This window comes from Micropterus dolomieu, linkage group LG14 (genome assembly GCF_021292245.1).
Source record: "Micropterus dolomieu isolate WLL.071019.BEF.003 ecotype Adirondacks linkage group LG14, ASM2129224v1, whole genome shotgun sequence".
NCBI lineage: Eukaryota > Metazoa > Chordata > Actinopteri > Centrarchiformes > Centrarchidae > Micropterus > Micropterus dolomieu.
Window position 1 is genome coordinate 11,476,194 of NC_060163.1, and position 9,273 is coordinate 11,485,466.

A 9,273-nucleotide genomic window follows, 5' to 3' on the forward strand; every position below is an offset into this window, starting at 1 on the left:
AACAATTGTGAGGTAGGCTTCTTTACTTGAGCTACTTTATACTTAATATGAGAGACAAACATTTCACATTTTACTCCACTACACTTATATGATGACTATTAATCAAGAAATTAATTATTTGTGTAATATGATTAAGGTACTTAGCAGTATTTGAAGTAGTTTGAGATTACACCCACATTTACCAGATGCAACATTAAAGTGATGCTTACACATAAAAGTATTCATAATTATAATCTAATTATGGTACTTTAAGTATATACAATGATAATGCTTATGCACTTTTACTTAAGTACTTTTGTACTTTTTCTTGTACTTTTAATATTTCTACACTGTAGTATTATTACTTTTAGAAGATTTGGGTACTACTTCCACCATTGCTATATCTTTTTTTGTGCAGTTTAATCGCAAAGATTATAGTGTTCAGGTGTTACAGTTGTTTCAATATATAGATATATTTTTAATCAAATCATAATTTCAATTTTGTCAAATTAGTTAAGCTAGTCGCAAACTTTCTTTCCCTGGAAACTGCAGAAGAAGTACCCCCTGGGGTACAAGTAAGTCAGTGCCAGCATCGTTGTTTTATATCTATATATCTATCTATTTATATTTTCATGCAACAGTAATTCTGTATATCTTTTAGTCTACTAAAATGATTCACGTCGTATAAGATATATAACAAAATGAATAACAAAAGGCTTCAATGATGCCAGGTGTTATAAAAGAAAGTTTGATCATTACAGTAGATATGCTATAGACATAAAGGCATATGTTTCACTTCCTTGAAATTACAATTCATTTTTTAAAATCATATATCACCCTTAATATAAACAGCCTAAGACATCACCTCTGCGTTACTATACTTGCTGAAAAAAGTTTTAGTAAAAACACTTGTGTTACATCCTTTCAGTCTATTTATAGACGTAATATAGAGTATGTTATTTGTCACATGGTGATTCTGTTGATGTATTTTTCTGATTCCTGACTGTAAATTGTTTTATCCACTTTATCCACAGTGGAGTCTGCTGATAGATTTCATTAACTAATGGATGAGAGGATGGACATTAAACTGATGCCAAGCAAGAGTTTAGAGTTAAAACTGTCAGGATTTATTGTTCTTGTTTGTGACTCAGAACCACACCTTGTGTTGCAATTCGAAGAAAAAGAAAGGACAAGAACATTTTTAATGACATTTTAGTTTAGTTTACTTTAGTTTTCACTTATTTTTGCTTGTCTTTCTTTCACACGAATAGCTCACAACCTTTTGTCAGTTCTGAGATTATTATCATTCAAACCAGCAAAAAAACTTTATTTTAGATAGTTAGGCGAAGTGAAAACAAGTTGTGAACCCAATATTGACTTATCATCACTTTTAAATTGATATGGCAAACAGAATTTACACATTCAGCAGTTACGGAGCAATATGAGCATTCATTTGGAGTTGTATTTCTGGCCACCTGATGAATATAAGTTCACCAATTACTTAGGGGAATAGCTGTCTTTTTAGTTCCTAAATGCTCCTCTACGTATGTTCACAAGCTTCTCACTGACTGTCTGCTGTTTGGTGCAGATCTGGTAGTGTACAGTTGATTTTTGGGACTTTTTCACTGAAAAAACAGTTGGTGTCACTTTAGGACTGAAAAGGCAGAAAGCAACTGGTATGGCACCTCCTGAATAGATGTAGAGCTTATCTGTACTTCATGTAGCTATAGGTCTAAAAGTACTTGTGGACCTTCTGCCCTCTTGCTTGCCCCCTTTCTCTTTTCCCTGTTCTCTCTCTCTTGTGGGTGCGCTGTAATCCAAAATAGCTGTTACTTCTCTTCATCTTGCTCTTTTTCACTCCTCTCCTCTCCCCTCTGTGTTTCATCGATTCTGCCTAGACGGGGCAGGGGACAGTGTTCCCCTGTGGGGCATTCTGGGTAATAAATCTTATTCCTGTCTACATGTGGAGGCTCATGGGAAGGTTCTGGCCCACTTTTCACCCAGACAAATATATCCACAAAATGGAGGAAAGTGGGTCAAAGTAGCATAGAGGTGCACCTGAATAAAGTGTTTGCTAAAAGCCAGCTAGTTCCTTTATCCCAATGAGAGCAGTAAACATTTTTACAGCAATGACAATAATGACCTATAATAGCCTATATTATTTCTCATTGTATGACTTAGGACGTATTTCCTAACTCACCAACAAAAAAGTTCCTCCTGCACATAAGAATGTCAATAGCATTTAAAATAAGTACCACAGACACTGTTGAACACTGTTTTTCAACATAAGTTTTCAACCTATTTTTCCAAAGTCCCCTACAGCCATTCATCAACACCACTTGTGGTGTTCCAAATGTGTTTATTTAATTTAACCTGGATGTTATTTAACACTATGTGTTATATAGCCTATTTTTTTTCATTCAAAACTGTCAATGCTTAGTTTGGTTTAGTCAAGTTTTCATACTTCTAGTGGCAGAATCTAGTAGTTTCAATTAGTTTAGCTAACTATTTAAATAATTTCACCATAATTTTAAGCTATTTTTCAGCCATTTACTATTACTTTTAGCTAGCTATTTCCTGTTTATCCATAACCTATTTCAGCCAATTATCTATTCATTTAAGCTAACATTTTGAACCATTTCTCCAATACTTTTATTACAGGTGAGCCAGGTGATGAGGAATAGCAGAACAGGGGTTAGTGTGGTAGGCTCTGAAATGACAGGAGAGTTAGCTAATTATTTTTTACTGTGTATCCATTACAATTTACCATTCATTTAAATTTGTAAAGTGTAACATATGGCCAGACTTTTAGTTCAAATATTTAAAAAAAAATGAACTAACATTATCAACAGTATGTGAAGAAGTAACGGTTCTGACTGTATTCTGTTGCAGAGATATACTGAGGTTAGCATGCTAACCAGCTAGCCATAGTTATGTAGGCCTATTGCTACTTTTTACCTCAAGAGAGAAAGTCAAATAGCTCAGCTAATTTGCTGCACAGCTAACTGAGCTAACTAGCTAACAGAATTTAGCAGCAGTTACCTGATGTGTGACATGTGGCCCCATGTTTTTGTATGAATTTGACTAGTGGAGAGTAGACTAGTCTTAATACATACACATTTTATTTTTAAACTATTCCACCACTTATCCAAAAATGTCTTTTATCTCTCATTGTCTTTGTCATTTATCTATTTCAACCAGTACATTATTCTAAGCAATTCTGTTTATCCCTTACTTTTAGCTAACTGTTAAGACCTCTATGCTCGCTAGCACCTGAACACAGACTACATTGTTCAGGTGTTACAGCTAATACAATATGGACTATATTTTAAAATCAAATCATGATTTCAATTTTGTCAAATTAGTTAAGCTAGCCGTCAACTTTATTTTCCCTGGAAACTGCAGAAAAGTACCCCCAGGGGTACGAGTACAACCCCTGGTTTGAAAACAAATTAAATCAATTAAATTGTAACACTAGTTATAATTAGAGGCTTCTACATGCAGTGTTATACTGTTGTTACATTAACTCAGTCAGTGCCAGCATTGTTGTTCTATATATCTTAATGCAAGAGTAATACTATCTCCTAGTCTACCAAAAACATTCATATATACCTTCATGTATGAAAGGTTTCAATAATGCCAGGTGTAAAAGAAAGTCTGGTCATTACAGTAGATATGCTAAGGCATAAAGGCATTTAACCCACTTCCTATTAAATTACTCTGTTCTCTACACTTTATTGGTCTGTATTTCATAATAATCTTAAATAAAAAAGTTTTATTGGACCTCTTTCCCTAATCATTTCTATTCATCACTAAGAAGAGGGAAAGAGCGAGCCCAGCGCATGTCTCCTGGGAGAAAACACAGGAAAATACAGGACTGAGATCCACATCTATTAGCAGTTGAGAATTGGGCCAGGAGAATAAAGCCACATAATGATCTTGTCTTGTCACAGATTTGTGTGAAAACCAGGACTAATTTGTGTAGCACTTAAATGATTACATATAGCAAAACTACCGTCGGATTCTGTACAAACTGTGTTGCAATAATTGGAAAGTCAGAGTGGAGATGAAAGTGCACTTCGGGACAGTAAAGTGAAATGGCCTTGTCAGTTATGTAAAAATGGAGTATGCTACCAAGCACCAACTGTCCAAAACAGGAGAAATATGCATCCTTTTTCCACAGCATGTTACTCACAATTATCTGCAAAACACAGAAGCAAATCCCTGTGTCATGTATCTTGTGAGTTCATTTCACAAATCAAATAACATTTCTAACATTTTATTGGCCAGGTTTGTGTATACATGTACAATAACATTTACATACACATAAATATGCATAGCTAACAACTAACAAAAAAGGACAAGCTCCACAAGGTAAACATAAAAATTAAAGACAATGGTAAGTAAAATTTATATACAGTTGCTTTATATACAGGTGGATGTGACAGTACAGTATGCACAACGTATGTAGTTACTTGTGAATGGGCACTTGTGTTAAAGTAATGATATTCATATATTTTTTAAACTGTGTCATTTAAACAATGAGAATAATTTACAGGTACAGTGGATGATTGAGTCACAGGGTTATTGGATTATTGCACAGAGATTGTTCCTGATACTCTGGTGTTAACTGTTAATGATGGCCTGTGGGAAGAAACTTTTCTTGTGTCTGGTTATTTTGGGGTACATTGTTCTTTAGCATCTACCAGAGGAGAGAAGTTGTATCAGGTTGTATCCAGGATGTGTTGGATCTGCAGTGATGTTTCCTGACCTGACTCTGGACATATATGTATAAATTCTAAATGGAGGGACGGATGGCACCAATGATTTTCTCAACAGTGGCGACTGTCCGTTGCAGTCTGGACATTTTGGACATTGCTATAAACCAAAAATGGGTAAAAGATCTGCATAATATTCAGATTTATAAAACTCATTAAACTCATTCTTTACACAAGAGTGATACATATTTTTTTCACCACAATATGAGCAGCCATAAATGAGAATCGCTGTGGGTTTCGGCTGTAATTGCACATCTTCACCTTTGCTATCTCCTCTTCCATGAGCTGGTTTCATATCTTGTGCAGTTCAGCTGCATGCCAGTACTGGGAATCTTTCCTGCCTGAATGCGTCATAATAATTAAAAATGGATTTTATAGTCTGGAGAGCAATCATTTCTGAGGGTTCATTAATTTTTAATGGTTTTCCAGAATGGGAATGGGGGAAATTATGTAAGATAATACATCACACTTTGGAAGTCATCCAGCACAAACAATATTAGGCGTCACTTTGTCAGTGAGTCCACTTTGAGATCCTGCACCAAATATACATATAAGGACTGCTTACAACTGTTAGCATGTACATTTTCTTTCTATATAGTGTAATATCTGTGAACTCTGAAATCTACCTGTCAGATCCAAGAACATCGTATGACAGAAGTGCATTCAAAAGTAATAAGGTTTCTGCCTTGTCACTTTGAAAAATATGTTGGGTTCCATTACCCATGTTTTCATTTTAGACATTCATTTTAATTTCCTCACATCTGCCCACGGGAGACTGTTTCTACTGGCACAAAGTCTTCAGACACAGCACCAAGCGTGATGATACACTGTGCATCAGAAGCTACCACAATTAGCCTGGAAAGTCTTCTCTCTCCCCGATGTGCCTTTTTTTTTCACTCTTTCATCACTCCATTTGCAGCATGAGTGAGCTATTTTTGAGTGCCTCACTAGTGATGAATACCTCAGAAAAAAACAACAACAAATAAAAGAAGATACCCTTCTTTGTTGGGAGCCCTTTGCGTTTTTACCCTGAGCTGAAGGCGAGCTGGCTGACTTGGCACCTGGATTAATCACATCGGAATGTGTCTTTTCATTTAATAGCTTCTCCTTCATGCTTAGTCACATTGTTTTTCCCACAGTTGTCACTGTTTTCATCCAGAAACAGTCAAAGCGATATGACATCCCACTCCAAACACACTGTGATCAATAGATATTGGCTAGATAGACAGATAATTGGCTTGCAGTGCATTTCTGCATGCATAAATATACATTTTTTTTGAGAAATAGTAGTCACAATCCTCATAGAAACAAAGACACACATACTCAGACATTTAGACATATAGACAGCTACAGAGAGAATTTGTCTTACTTTTTTAGTACTGTAATGTACTTTCTTTTTTAAGTGTGTCACCGTTTGGATTCCGTTGGGCCCATCTCACCATAATGCTCCTGCCACAATTACAACATTAAGAGGAAACTTTTGTTTCACAGCACTAAACTCAAACACAGTGCTCACCAGCAACACATGCAATCCTGTCATACAGTTCTTCCTTTTAAAACATTTGTGAGGACATAAAACTCTGGAGACATCCATACAGTATGTGTCCTATCTTTTTCTGTGTAGGTCATTGCATGCATGAATCTCAGCGTCTTCAGTGCTGAGGCGAATACTAACTGTTTTAAGGTAATTATTCATTGATTTACCGTTGAAAAAGAATGCTATATTAATATTCTCTGAAAAGCTGCATATGATGGAAGTATGACTCATAACAACAATGGACTGCAAAGGTGCGATTCTATTTCAGCATCCTAAGTCACCAGTGACCACCAAAGTATCCTTCTTACATGGAAAGCTGAAGGTTAGACAGGTATTCCTTAAATGCAACTCTTGCCCCAGGCTTTAAGCTGTCAGCAGAAATGAATCGATTGTTAACTCCACTGCTCTGATGACAGGAGGCCTGATTGGTCACCACCCTGGGAATAACGTTCACAGCTGCAGCCGGGATTGGCTGCCGCTGGCTGTGCTGAAAATCATCACAGCAGATTTAAGAACGGGCACTTTTCCATGCACAGAGCGTGTGTGTTCCCAGTCTGCAAGGTCACAGGCGCATAAGCCTCACTGTTTACACGTCTGCATATTCAATCACGGCTGCCTAATGAGTTGTACAAATTTAATCATGTAGAAGGTTGTTTAGTTCACCACCAGGTCCTCATTAGAGTGTTAGAATGAAGGGGTCTTATTTCCTCACTGTCAGCCACACACGTCTTTTCCATGAAGACAGAAAAAACTATAAAACAACTTCAAAAAGCGATTATCATGTGCGTTCTCCATGGTCTCAGTGGTGTGTGTGTGTTAATCTAATGGGCACACACAAGCTTTGGATAATTGTGCATTAGTCACACTGATCTTAGTTGTTCACTTTATTCTACGCATCACTTTTAGTGCTGTGCCAACCATTTTTTATGTTGTTGTTCCTGTGACGTTTATCTCAAGACAGAGAAATTAACATTATGACCTCATGTAATTAATATCACCGCCCGCAGTAAAAAATAAAAAATAAAATAAAATATATATATAAAATATATTCAGCAAAGTGATTAACATTAGTTTTCTGAATGGCTTTCATGCTGTTCATGTTTTGTTAAACCCGTCATCTCCAAGCCTATTCTAACACATCTTACTTCATGGTGGTGCTGTTTATTTATTTAAGGTTTGGAGAAAAAGGCAAAGTTCCTCAGTGAACACAGGCTCCCTGCTGTGTGTATTTCTGCTTATTTGCATAAGTGCTTATGTGCATGAATAGTGGTGTCCTGAGATAGGATAATATGATTTGGCGAATATGTACTTTTGTTTGCCAATGACAAAACACTGATGTGGACAAACTGATTATACTGAATTCAATATTTTGTGGCATTGTGTCCTTACATTTTCTGATTTACATGCGTTGGATTGCATGTACTGTATTTAGTTTCAGACCAAATTTGATTCCGGTCAGAGCAAAATTCCTGGACACTAAAACTTTCCACTTCTACTAATCCATCCATCCGCTCATTTCTTACTGCTTATTCTGTACTGGGTTGCCGTGGCAACTGGGTGATCAGAGCCACCCATGCATCCTTTTCCCCAGCAACATTGTTCAGCTCCTCCTGGGAGATCCCAAATGCTCCCAGTCCACCTGGAACATGTAGTCCCCGAGTGTGGCCAAGGTGTCCTCCTGTGTCCTGTGTCCTGCATTTCCCTGGTCGCAGAGGCTTGCAGGTGAGAAATGTGCACACCTCACAAATCTCAACAATGTGTCGTATGGTTTGAGTATTAAACAAGCTGACTGGTCCAGCACCTATCTGTAGATGGGTTTGTAACATAAAAGAAAAAAACACATAAATATAAGTTGCAATAAGCCAAGCCCTGTTTGTTTCCCCTTGAACAGCATGGTCACAAGATCTTTAGTTGTAGTTCGAACTGTCTTTCCCCAACAGCCACAAGGGGCAACAATGAACCAATTCCACAATTGAAAACTAACTTTGACTGGAGATTTATGCTTTTCAGAAGTGTTTTTAAATGTACATCTGATTGACTTCAACCCCGCACAGCCACTTTCCTGAGCTTTTATTTTTTCTGGGGAACATCCTGGATTGTCTGTCATGCAATGGATGATACAGACCCAATCTGGGCTTTAGTCCCAGCCTTAAACACTAAAGCTGTGCAGAATATCTGCGTAACTACAACAAAACTATAGACTACAACACAAAACAATGTGTTTACGTGTATGACACATATACGTGGTCAGCTGTTCCCGCTGACCCATTACAGTCTCTTCATATGCAGTCTGTATGCTGTCCCAATAGCCTCACTGTGCTAAGGAAAATGGGTCAGATGGGGAAAGTGAAGAGGGAGAGACCCAGGAACACACAGCTGGCCTCAGCTTGCTGCTCCAACACGCAGATACAGACACATGCAGTCGGGTGCTGAGGGAGGAGGCTGCATCAGGGAAATCAATCGTCCAGAAGAGTAACACTGAGCTACAGATGAGGATCTGATGACTGTGTGTTTGCGTGTGTGTGTTTGGAGGGGTTATTGCTTAATAGGTAGGCTACACAGCTCTTTTTTTTCTTTTTTTCTTTATTTTTTTTTCAGAGAAGCAGTGTTTTGCTCACCTTCTAGAGATGACGATGGTTAAGAGATATCTTAACCATCATCTTCTTTTGTCACTTCAGCTGACAAAATCAATTAAATTCATTCACACCGTTTTTTAAAATACACACAAGTGGAATTTGCATGCAGACCCTAAAATGTGCAGTCAATAGTGACATCACCACATTTAAAATTATAAATATTCCCATCACGTCAGCCTATTTAATCTCTTCAGACCTATGTGTTTTCTATCACATATGTCCTGATTGTATTTATAGTAGCTCGTCAGAGTCGGTGCCAAGATCAAGTCTGCCAAGGACAGATGGCACTTCCCCTGTCAGCCATAGCTTTTTAATAAAGAGCATGGCATAAAGAATATAGACG